Genomic DNA, 13155 nt, shown 5'->3' on the forward strand with positions numbered 1-13155 from the left:
CTGGGCGCCTTGGTGCAAGGGCGCCGGTCCAAATGTTGTAATTAAGCAGATAATGGTCAAGTTAGTAGGAAGGTTTGAGAAACTATTTACATCTAAAAAAATCTAAGTAACCATCCATGATAGATGAGTTTACTATAGGCCACAAATAGCAAAATAAACCAATGCAAGGTAAGCACGGCATAGTCAATCCATAGGATAATTGATTTGCATGGTCATGACAAAAGCAGTAAGAGAATTGGCAGTGAACTGGACACTAAAACTAAACATTTTTATGATATTATAAAAACTTTCATACACATAAACGATTCATTTCACACTGAAATATACCAGGCAAGGAAATGTGAATACTGATCGAAGATGTATTAGTTATAACCTTTCATAGCAAACATTGGAGCAGAAAGTTCCTACTTGAGCTAGATGATATCAGATATAACCTTTCATCTCAATGTGAATACTGATCGAAGATGTATTAGTTAGTTATGTCACATGCAGAATGAGATACAAAAAGAGCATGTAGTATGCAAAAAAGGGAATGCAGCAACAGCGGAAAGAAACGCTAAAAGGGAACATAGAGAGCAGAAAACCAACCCAAAATGCAAGCAAGAATCTTTAAAAGGAAACATAGAGCAGCATGTGCATGAGGCATAGAAAAATGGGGTCACCTTAAGATCAAGAATCAGTGGCCCTCTCTCAGTTCAAATCAGAAGGAAAGAATCACTATTATTGATTAGAGTTATTTTTAATTAGGCAAAGCATTACAACACTGGATCCTAAGCTACAGTTGAGGCATACAAAACTACAAGTGTCTATAATTTTCATATATAAACAATCTTTAGTATCTCAATCAGAATCAAAGCAAAAAAAATCATGGTTAAGTAACCAGGAAAGGAAGAATGAACCTTTTTGGAATTTTAAAGTAGCAAGACATGAAAAGTTCTCTTTTGCCTTCAATACTACACACATTAGGGGAGGTAGCTGCAGTTTTATTGCATAGTGGGCTCAGATTCTCCTTTCCTCGATCATATAACCTACCCCCGTCATCTCTTATCACCAGATCAGTCTGTTTATACAGTAGAGCTGCCCTGGTTATAACTCAACAAGAATGACCATCCAAGGACAACAACAAGTATCACATGACCAAAAAGGATTCTAGAGACAAGAGGGAGGATCCAACTTGATACCGACAAGTGCCTCGATTGCTCAAAGGCACACTAATTCCAGCCAAGGTAATCATCATCGCTCTAGCACGAACACCACTTGAGCATAAATAAGCAACACCTTTAAATACAAATAAAAATGGCTCAGGGTTCATTGCATAGCCGCCACGGACGCCATCACCGGCGCCGCTGATATGCCGCCCTCCTCCGTGGCCGTTGCCGCCGCCGTCGTGGTTGGTGGGAGCCACCTGCGTGGGAGGGAGGGAGGCAGCTGCAGGAGCGAGTGAGAGAGGAGGCGGCGGCTAGGTCTCCCATGGCAGCGGGCCCCTTTATACCCCCCTAAGCAAAATGACCGAAATGCCCTGGTGGGGGCACGGTATTTACAATTTGTTGCCATTAGAATTTTATCCGACGACCCAGGTCGATCGGGGTCAAAATCGGATGGCTCACGGCGATCAGGCACGAGATCGGATGGTCGGTATCACGAGGGACTTTTGATCGGACGGCCAGAATGCTCTAATCGCTGAGAACGCTCAGGTTTCGATCCGTCTCATGTTTCTGGTTTCAGGGTTCATTGCATAGCGGTCTCAGATTCACCTTTCCTCGATCATATAACCTACCCCCGTCATCTCTTATCACCAGATCAATCTGTTCATACAATGGAGCTGCCCTGGTTATCACTCAACAAGAATGACCATCCAAGGACAACAACAAGTATCACAGGATCAAAAAGAATTCTAGAGACAAGAGGGAGGATCCAACCTGATACACACAGGTGCCACGATTGCTCAAAGGCCCACTTATTTCAGCCACGATTAATCATAATCGCCCTAGCACGAACGCCACTGATCAATCTAGCAAATCCAGGAGCATAGCTATAGGAACAGGGCATCCACATGTAAAGTAGAGCATCACATGAGCTCCTATGATAGCAACTAAACATGAACAACAGCCTGTGATATGTCTCCGTCGTATCTACTTTTCCAAACATTTTTGCCCTTGTTTTGGACTCTAACTTGCATGATTTGAATGGAACTAACCCGGACTGACGCTGTTTTCAGCAGAATTGCCATGGTGTTATCTTTGTGCAGAAACAAAAGTTCTCGGAATGACCTGAAATTTCACGGAGATTATTTTTGGAAATAATAAAAAAATTGGCAAAAGAATCAAGGCCAGGGGGCCCACACCCTGTCCACGAGGGTGGGAGGCGCGCCTGCCCCCCAGGGCGCGCCCCCTGCCTTGTGGGCCCCCTGGTGCTCCACCGACCTCAACTCCAACTCTATATATTCACGTTCGGGGAGAAAAAAACCAGAGAGAAAGATTCATCGCGTTTTACGATACGGAGCCGCCGCCAAGCCCTAAACTCTCTCGGGAGGGCTGATCTGGGGTCCGTTCGGGGCTCCGGAGAGGGGAATCCGTCGCCATCGTCATCATCAACCATCCTCCATCACCAATTTCATGATGCTCACCGCTGTGCGTGAGTAATTCCATCGTAGGCTTGCTGGACGGTGATGGGTTGGATGAGATTTATCATGTAATCGAGTTAGTTTTGTTAGGGTTTGATCCCTAGTATCCACTATGTTCTGAGATTGATGTTGCTATGACTTTGCTATGCTTAATGCTTGTCACTAGGGCCCGAGTGCCATGATTTCAGATCTGAACCTATTATGTTTTCATGAATATATGTGAGTTCTTGATCCTATCTTGCAAGTCTATAGTCACCTACTATGTGTTATGATCCGGCAACCCCGAAGTGACAATAATCGGGACCACTCCCGGTGATGACCGTAGTTTGAGGAGTTCATGTATTCACTATGTGTTAATGCTTTGGTCCGGTACTCTATTAAAAGGAGGCCTTAATATCCCTTAGTTTCCGTTAGGACCCCGCTGCCACGGGAGGGTAGGACAAAAGATGTCATGCAAGTTCTTTTCCATAAGCATGTATGACTATATTCAGAATACATGCCTACATTACATTGATGAATTGGAGCTAGTTCTGTGTCACCCTATGTTATGACTGTTACATGATGAACCGCATCCGGCATAATTCTCCATCACCGATCCAATGCCTACGAGCTTTTCACATATTGTTCTTCGCTTATTTACTTTACCGTTGCCACTGTTACAATCACTACAAAACCCAAAAATATTACTTTTGCTACTGTTACTGTTACTATCATACTACTTTGCTACTAAATACTTTGCTGCAGATACTAAGTTATCCAGGTGTGGTTGAATTGACAACTCAACTGCTAATACTTAAGAATATTCTTTGGCTCCCCTTCGGTCAAATCAATATATTTGGGTTGAATACTCTACCCTCGAAAACTGTTGCGATCCACAAGTATTTCTGGCGCCGTTGCCGGGGAGCATAACTCTATTCTTTGAGTCACTTGGGATTTATATCTGCTGGTCATTATGAAGAACTTGAAAGACGAGAAAACTAAAATTTATCCCTCAACTACGAGGGGAGGTAAGGAACTGCCATCTAGCTCTGCACTTGATTCGCCTTCTGTTTTGAGTAAGCTTGCGACACCTAAACCCGCTTCTGCTATTAATTCGGATATGTCGCATGTTATTGATGATGCCACTTCTGCTATGCATGATAATTATGATGAAACTACTTCTATACTTGATACTACTGTGCCACTTGGTGAATTTCTTGATGAACAACTTGCTAGGGCTAGAGAGAATGAAATTATTGAAACAGATAATATTGATGAAAGTGATGATGAAGACTCTCCCCCTAGATATGAATTGCCTGTTGTGCCTAAGGGCTATGTTATGGATGAAGAAACTGCTAGAGACTTTCTTGCTTGCAATGATAGAAGCAATCTTAAGAATAGTTAAGCTGAAACAAAAATCTCTAAATGCTAGAATGAAATATGATCCTGCTTATGCTACTTCACCTATCTTGTTACTGATAAGGATTATGAATTCTCTGTTGATCCTGATATAATTACTTTTGTTGAATCTGATCCTTTTTATGGTTATGAATCTGAAACTGTTGTGGCACATCTTACTAAATTAAATGATATAGCCACCCTGTTCACTAATGATGAGAAAACTCGCTACTATTATATCCTTAAAATATTTCCGCTCTCATTAAAGGGTGATGCTAAGATATGGTTTAATTCTCTTGATCCTAGTTGTGTGCGTAGTCCCCAGGATATGATTTATTACTTCTCTGCTAAATATTTCCCTACTCATAAGAAACAAGCTGCTTTATGAGAAATATATAATTTTGTGCAAATTGAAGAAGAGAGTCTCCCACAAGCTTGGGGGAGGCTTCTCCAATTACTTAATGCTTTGCCTGATCATCCTCTTAAGAAAAATGAAATACTTGATATCTTTTATAATGGACTAACCGATGCTTCCAGAGACCACCTGGATAGTTGTGCTGGTTGTGTTTTCAGGGAAAGAACTATGATCAAGCTGAAATTCTATTGAATAATGTTGACTAATGAAAACAATTGGACACTTCCTGAACCAACTCCTAAGCCAACTCCGAAGAAAAGGGGTATTCCATTTCTAAGTCCCGAAGATATGCAAGAGGCAAAGAAATCTATGAAGGAAAAGGTATAAAGGCTGAAGATGTTATTACCTCCTGTTGAAGAAATACATGGTCTTAATTTACTGCCTGTTGAAGAAACACATGGTCTTGATAACCCGACACAGGTAGTAAAGGTAAATTCTCTCTATAGATATGATAAAGCTGAAATCCCTCCTACTAAGTTTGCTAGCCAATGTTTAGATGAGTTTGATAACTTTATGGTTAAACAAGAAAACTTCAATGCTTATGTTGGTAGACAATTAAAACACAATGCTTATATGATTGAACACTTGGGTGATTATATGTCTAGAGTTAAAGGTGAACTTAAACTCATTAGTAAACATGCGTCTATGGTTACCACTCAAGTAGAACAAGTACTTAAAGCTCAGAATGATTTGCTCAATGAATTAAATAGTAAGAATAATGACTTTGTTGTTAGAGTTGCAACTAGAGGGGGTAAAGTGACTCAGGAACCTTTGTATCCTGAAGGTCACCCCAAGAGAATTGAGCAAGATTCTCAGAGAACTAATGTAGATGCACCTAGTCCTTCTAAGAGGAAGAAAAAGAAAAATGATAGGACTTTGCATGCTTCTAGTGAACCTGTTGTAGACACACCTGAGAATCCTAATGATATTTCTATTTCTGATGCTGAAACACAATCTGGTAATGAACATGAACCCAGTGATAATGTTAATGATGATGTTCATGTTGATGCTCAACCTAGAAATAACAATGATGTAGAGATTGAACCTGCTGTTGATCTTGATAACCCACAATCAAAGAATCAACGTTATGATAAGAGAGACTTTGTTGCTAGGAAGCATGGTAAGGAAAGAGAGCCATGGGTTCAGAAGCCCATGCCTTTTCCTCCTAAACCATCCAAGAAAAAGAATGATGAGGATTTTGAGAGTTTTGCTGAAATGATTAGACCTATCTTTTTGCGTATGCGTTTGACTGATATGCTCAAAATGAATCCTTATGCTAAGTATATGAAAGAAATTGTTACTAATAAAAGAAAGATACCGAAAGCTAAAATTTCCACCATGCTTGCTAATTATACTTTTAAGGGTGGAATACCAAAGAAACTAGGAGATCCAGGAGTACCAACTATACCATGCACCATTAAAAGAAACTATGTTAGAACTGCTTTATGTGATCTTGGAGCCGGTGTTAGTGTTATGCCTCTCTCTTTATATCGTAAACTTGATTTGAATAAGTTGACACCTACTGAAATATCTTTGCAAATGGTCGATAAATTAACTGTTATACCTGTCGGTATTTGTGAGGATGTGCCTGTTGTGGTTGCAAACGTTACTATTTTAACGGACTTTGTTATTCTTGATATTCCCGAGGACGATAGTATGTCTATTATTCTTGGAATACCCTTTTTGAATACTGCAGGGGCTGTTATTGATTGCAACAAAGGCAATGTCACTTTTCATGTTAATGGTAATGAGCATACGGTACACTTTCCGAGGAAACAACCTCAAGTTCATAGTATCAACTCTATTGGAAAATTTCCATCGATTATTTTTGGAGGTTTTGAATTTCCTCTTCCTACTGTCAAAAAGAGATATGATATTCTTATTGTTGGGGATGTGCATATCCCCGTCGAGGTAACCTAGTGTTATTCGAAATTTCTCTGGTTTCATGTTATTCGAAATGAGTTTGTTAACAAGACCTGATCAACCTTGTTAGTGGATTCCTTTTGATGAACATGAGATGGATGAAGTTAGAAAGCAAAACCTTCTGTACCCTCCTTTTGCTTTCTGTTATTTAGAATGAATAAAGTAAAAATAGTATTTTCTGTCAGTTTTCTGAATTATCCGTGCAATAAAAAATACCTCGAAAATAAAAGTTCTCCAAATGCCCCAAAATTGAAATATGATTTTTTCTGGAATATTCGAGAATATCTGGCACTGAGAACACAGCAGGGTGAGCAAGCACCTGGCCACGAGGGTCCAGGGCGCGCCCCCTGCCTCGTGGGCCCATGGTGGCTCCCCTCCACTTATTCCAGCCACCACACACTCCTTCTTCCTCCAAAAAAAATCACCAACCAGCTCAAGCACGAGTTCTAGCTCATTTTGCTGCGATTTTCGATCTCCTTGCTCAAAGCACCTCTCACAAAACTGCTTTGGGGGATTGTTCCTTGGTATGTAACTCCTCCAATAGTCCAATTAGTTTTTGTTCTAGTGCTTTATTCATTGCAAATTTTTGCTGCCTAGGTGACCCTGTTCTTGAGCTTGCATGTCAAATTTATATGGTCCCAAGTAGTTCTAATGGATGATATAGTCTCTAGGCACTTGTGGGAGTAGTTGCTATCAGTTTTGTTGAGTTTGGTTCACTTTTATTTGAAGTTACTAATATTTTCAGAAATTTTTTAGAGGAAGAAATATGTTTAGGAAAATGTACCAAGGTGGCCCTTCAAGGAAGCAAGGACCCAGGCTCGCAATGCGCGATGCCGACGATGAACCACCAAGGGAAGCTCAAGTGCGGGCTTGTGAATGGCCTTCAGAGGACTTCATGGATCGAGCAGGAATCAAGAAAGAATTTAACGCATATGTGTGTAATGCTGATCTTGTGAGCTTCGAGGCAGATAAGTGCCGTCAGTACCACTATCTCACTGATTCTTTTGTGAGGAGGTTTGAATTTTCATCATCACGCAATTCTCAAACTGTCCTGTTTGATCTTTATGAAAATTCTTATACTATGGACTTAGAGGATTTTAATACTGCTTGCAAACTTCCATAATGGGGTAGTCCTAGTGAACCTCGCAAATCTGAGTTTAGAGATTTTCTTGCTAGTATAACTGTTGGGGAGTCTAGAGATATAACACAAGCTACCATAGGGAGCATTCATTTTCCTGCTCTACATTATTTTGCTCTCTTCATAGGTAGGTGCCTAAATGGTAAGGATGAAGCATGCCACATGTGTGTCCCTGATCTCAGTGTTCTCAGGAGTGTTGTATTAGGAGATAAACATTATAATTTGGGAGCCATTATTGCACGTAGGTTGCATAATAATAGATTTAATGGAGATTTCTTTGGTGGAATTTATGCAACCCGTTTAGCTAATTTTCTTAATATACCCATTCGTGATTATGATATGGAATTGCCTCCTTATTATCTAGATTTTAATGCCATGGTTCAGCATCTGTTTGTTGAGAGGAATGAACCGCCTCTCCAGTACCGACTAATCTTTGACAGGCGTCACACCGTCAATATTGTCCTCCCTGCTCCTACTCTCTTTGACTTTCAGGCAAAAGGGAGACATGCTATAACCAGAGAGGAGGCAAATGAGTACGAGAGGAGGACGAGGGCAGCTCGCCTCCAAGCTGCAGCCCACGATGCAATAGCCGCTGCATCTCAGTACGACCCCAGTTACAACTTTGGGTATCCGCCAGGCCAGCCATGCCAATAGACCAACCTAGGCCAAAAGCCTAAGCTTGGGGGAGTACGTACTTCTCACCGACATTACATTCATGTTCACACACTCATGCTAGTTGTCGGTGTTCATACTTTTTCACTGTAATATCCATGCTAGTTTATTTTCCTTTTTATGCTTTCTTCTTGTGTGTTTGAAAAACCTTAAGAAAAATAAAAAAAATTTAGTTGTAGCTTTTAGCTAGTTTACTTTTCATGATGTAGTAGTAATAATTAAAAAGAAAACCCAAAAATATTTCATGTTCTTCTTTTGCTTGTTGGGAGCTTTCCTGTGTAAATAGTTTTATTTCTTTTCTTTTCTTTGGGGGTCGATAGGAGAAGACCATAATAAAATTGTTGAAGTGGCTCTATTATGCATTATTGTTGATTTAACCAAGAGCCCATATTGCCTTGTCTTCTCCTTTGTATTGAATGCCGGCAGATTCCAGCCTAGTCCAATGCACGTACACTATTATTATTATTCACATCATTCGGTCGTGCAAGTGAAAGGCAATTATGATGATATATGATGGACTAATTGAGATGAGAGAAGCTGGTATGAACTCGACCTCTCTTGTTTTTGTAAATATGATTAGTTCATCGTTCCTGATTCAGCTTATTATGAATAAACATGTTTGCAATGACGATTAGAGATTATAGTTGCTTATGCCATGCTTAATTAGCTAGGAGTTTATAATGGTTTACCTTGTGTGCCAACATGCTATTAAAATGGTTGTGATGTGGTATGATAGGATGGTATCCTCCTTTGAATGATTCGAGTGACTTGACTTGGCACATGTTCACACATGTAGTTGAAACAAAATCAACATAGCCTTCACGATATTTATGTTCATGGTGGATTATATCCTACTCATGCTTGCACTCAATATTTACTAATTTTAATGCATGTTCATGACTGTTGTCGCTCTCTAGTTGGTCGCTTCCCAGTCTTTTTCTAGCCTTCACTTGTACTAAGTGGGAATACTGCTTGTGCATCCAATCCCTTAAACCCCAAAGTTATTCCATATGAGTCCACCATACCTTCCTATATGCGGTATCTACCTGCCGTTCCAAGTAAATTTGTATGTGCCAAACTCTAAACTTTCAAATGAGATTCTGTTTTGCATGCTCGAATAGCTCATGTATCAACTAGGGCTGTCTGTATCTTCCATGCTAGGCGGGTTATTCTCAAGAGGAGTGGACTCCGCTCCTCACTCACGAGAAAATGGCTGGTCACCGGGATGCCCAATCCTATGCTTTATGCAAACCAAATCAAAATAATCGCAAACAAAACTCCCCTGGGACTCTTGTTAGTTGGAGGCACTCGTTGTTTCGAGCAAGCCATGGATTGATGTTTGTTGGTGGAGGGGGAGTATAAACTTTACCATTCTGTTTGGGAACCACCTATAATGTGTGTAGCATGGAAGATATCGCCATCTCTCGGTTGTTATGTTGACAATGAAAGTATGCCGCTCAAAATATTATTCATCTCTATTTCAAAATCGAGCTCTGGCACCTCTACAAATCTCTGCTTCCCTCTGCGAAGAGCCTATCTATTTACTTTTATGTTGAGTCATCACCCTCTTATTAAAAAGCACCAGCTGGAGAGCACCGCTGTCATTTGCATCCATTACTATTAATTTATATTGGGTATGACTATGACTGGATCTCTTTTACCATGAATTACAATGTTTAGTCAGTCCTTGATCTTTAAAGGTGCTCTGCATTTATGTTTTGCGGTCTCAGAAAGGGCTAGCGAGATACCATCTTGTTATATCATATCATGATTGTTTTGAGAAAGTGTTGTCATCCGAGATTTATTATTATTGCTCGCTAGTTGATTATGCCATTGACATGAGTAAACATGAGACCTAAGTGTTATTGTGAATATGATTAGTTCATAATCTTTGCTGAAAACTTGAATGCTGGCTTTACATATTTACAACAATAAGAGCAAACAGAGTTTGTAAAAGTTTTTCTTTATCACTTCCAGTTTATCAACTGAATTGCTTGAGGACAAGCAAAGGTTTAAGCTTGGGGGAGTTGATACGTCTCCGTCGTATCTACTTTTCCAAACACTTTTGCCCTTGTTTTGGACTCTAACTTGCATGATTTGAATGGAACTAACCCGGACTGACGCTGTTTTCAGCAAAATTGCCATGGTGTTATCTTTGTGCAGAAACAAAAGTTCTTGGAATGACCTGAAACTTCACGGAGATTATTTTTGGAAATAATAAAAAATATTGGTGAAAGAATCAAGGCCAGGGGGGCCACACCCTGTCCACGAGGGTGGGAGGCGCGCCTGCCCCCCAGGGCGCGCCCCCTACCTCATGGGCCCCCTGGTGCTCCACCGACCTCAACTCCAACTCTATATATTCACGTTCGGGGAGAAAAAAACCAGAGAGAAAGATTCATCGCGTTTTACGATACGGAGCCGCCGCCAAGCCCTAAACTCTCTTGGGAGGGGTGATCTGGGGTCCGTTCGGGGCTCCGGAGAGGGGAATCCGTCGCCATCGCCATCATCAACCATCCTCCATTACCAATTTCATGATGCTCACCGCCGTGCGTGAGTAATTCCATCGTAGGCTTGCTGGACGGTGATGGGTTGGATGAGATTTATCATGTAATCGAGTTAGTTTTGTTAGGGTTTGATCCCTAGTATCCACTATGTTCTGAGATTGATGTTGCTATGACTTTTCTATGCTTAATGCTTGTCACTAGGGCCCGAGTGCCATGATTTCAGATCTGAACCTATTATGTTTTCATGAATATATGTGAGTTCTTGATCCTATCTTGCAAGTCTATAGTCACCTACTATGTGTTATGATCCGGCAACCCCGAAGTGACAATAATCAGGACCACTCCGGTGATGACCGTAGTTTGAGGAGTTCATGTATTCACTATGTGTTAATGCTTTGGTCCGGTACTCTATTAAAAGGAGGCCTTAATATCCCTTAGTTTCCGTTAGGACCCCGCTGCCACGGGAGGGTAGGACAAAAGATGCCATGCAAGTTCTTTTCCATAAGCATGTATGACTATATTCAGAATACATGCCTACATTACATTGATGAATTGGAGCTAGTTCTGTGTCACCCTATGTTATGACTGTTACATGATGAACCGCATCCGGCATAATTCTCCATCACCGATCCAATGCCTACGAGCTTTTCACATATTGTTCTTTGCTTATTTACTTTACCGTTGCCACTGTTACAATCACTACAAAACCCAAAAATATTACTTTTGCTACTGTTACTGTTACTATCATACTACTTTGCTACTAAATACTTTGCTGCAGATACTATCCAGGTGTGGTTGAATTGACAACTCAACTGCTAATACTTGAGAATATTCTTTGGCTCCCCTTGTGTCGAATCAATAAATTTGGGTTGAATACTATACCCTCGAAAACTGTTGCGATTCCCTATACTTGTGGGTTATCAGCCTACAAACCCTAAAATGGCATGGATCCACAACTACAGAGCTCAAGTAGGAAGCGATGTATGAGTAGGGCATAGAGCATCAACCAGACGAGCACCACATCAATATAGCCATGGCCATGTCCCATACAGTAGCCAAAGCAGAGGAGTGGGAGGAAGATGGACCTCACAAAGGGAGGTTGTAGCCGAGGCAGTACTCAGTGCGCGCCGGGGTTGCGCCTGAACACCGACCAACCGGCAAGGAACCGCATCGGAGTTGCGCCTTGCACCGTCCCACCGACGAGCAGGAACGCATCAAACAACCTGTGTAAAAAAGGCATCGTTGTTTATCAGAAACAATTATTTAGGAATTAATATTTAACATAAATGCATTTTTTAGCACAAAGATATACACAGGAAAAATACATGAGCAGATCCTTCTATCAAAGGTTACAGAAAACAACAATATGAAATCAATATGTTAGTTAGAAAATGTTTTGGTAGAACATATTCAAAACATCCATGTGCAGTAAAAAAGGAACTTGACCTTGCTGCAATCATCTCTGAACCTGACACTACAGTCTGAACCAGGGAAAAGTAATAACAATGCAGCTTTCTAGTCCTGACTGCTTTTCTTGTGAGCAAATGCATAATAATTTAGACTCAGGTGGAACTATACAGAACAAAAACAAAATGGCTCCAATGAAGCAAGTATTAACCAAATAAACATATAAAGAGTTAGATAAACAACTGAACGCCACCAAGGCATATAAAATTAAGAGGACGCCAGATATGCAGTAACCCACCTGCACTGGAGGTCAGCGAAAAATCTATTTATACAATCATGTAAGCATCATAGAACTCCTAACCAAACCCACTCATATTTCCATTTCCTCTTCTAAATCATGTCGGGTCAAAACAGATATACAGCTAGAAGCAAAGACTGGATAAAAGGGAACAAACCTTGAGGCTGAACCCACTTGAGTGGTCTGATAAGGAGCAAATAATCAAAAACATCTAAACTGGCATCAGAGTGGTCTGATAAGGCCTAAATCCTCAGGCTCGGCGGTAGCATCCAGATTGGTGAGGCATCACTAATCTAGCTCCAAACCCAAGAATCTAGCATCCAAATGAACCAAATATTAACACGTAAATAACTCTGGATGACACATGGCCTGAACTTGCTAGAGAAAGATCAACAGTAGTACTGCCTAGTTTCCTAATTCATAAGATTGAGCATATACCTTTGTCTAAGCGAGAGTTATTGCCAAACATGATGTCTTCACCTCTTAATTGATCGCAATCAATGATATATAGGGACACTGATGACCTGGTTATAAAAATGAAAAACATGAAGTTCAACTACTTTCAATACAATTTTCTTCAGGTTTCTAGTTTTTCTTAGGAGAGAACAAGTAACACAACTGAATAAATCAAATCAAAGGTGATTAAGGGCTGCTGCGGTACAAGGAAAGAGAAGAGGAGGAGAGGAGGACGGACCTCCCTGGACATGCATATCGCCCCACCTCCCTTGCCCTTCTTCTTCTGGTCCTTCTGGTCCTTGCTCATACATCCCCTTCTTCTCCTTTTCTCTGCAGCACATG

The sequence above is a fragment of the Aegilops tauschii genome, chromosome 2 (genome assembly GCF_002575655.3).
Source record: "Aegilops tauschii subsp. strangulata cultivar AL8/78 chromosome 2, Aet v6.0, whole genome shotgun sequence".
NCBI classification, from domain to species: Eukaryota; Viridiplantae; Streptophyta; class Magnoliopsida; order Poales; family Poaceae; genus Aegilops; species Aegilops tauschii.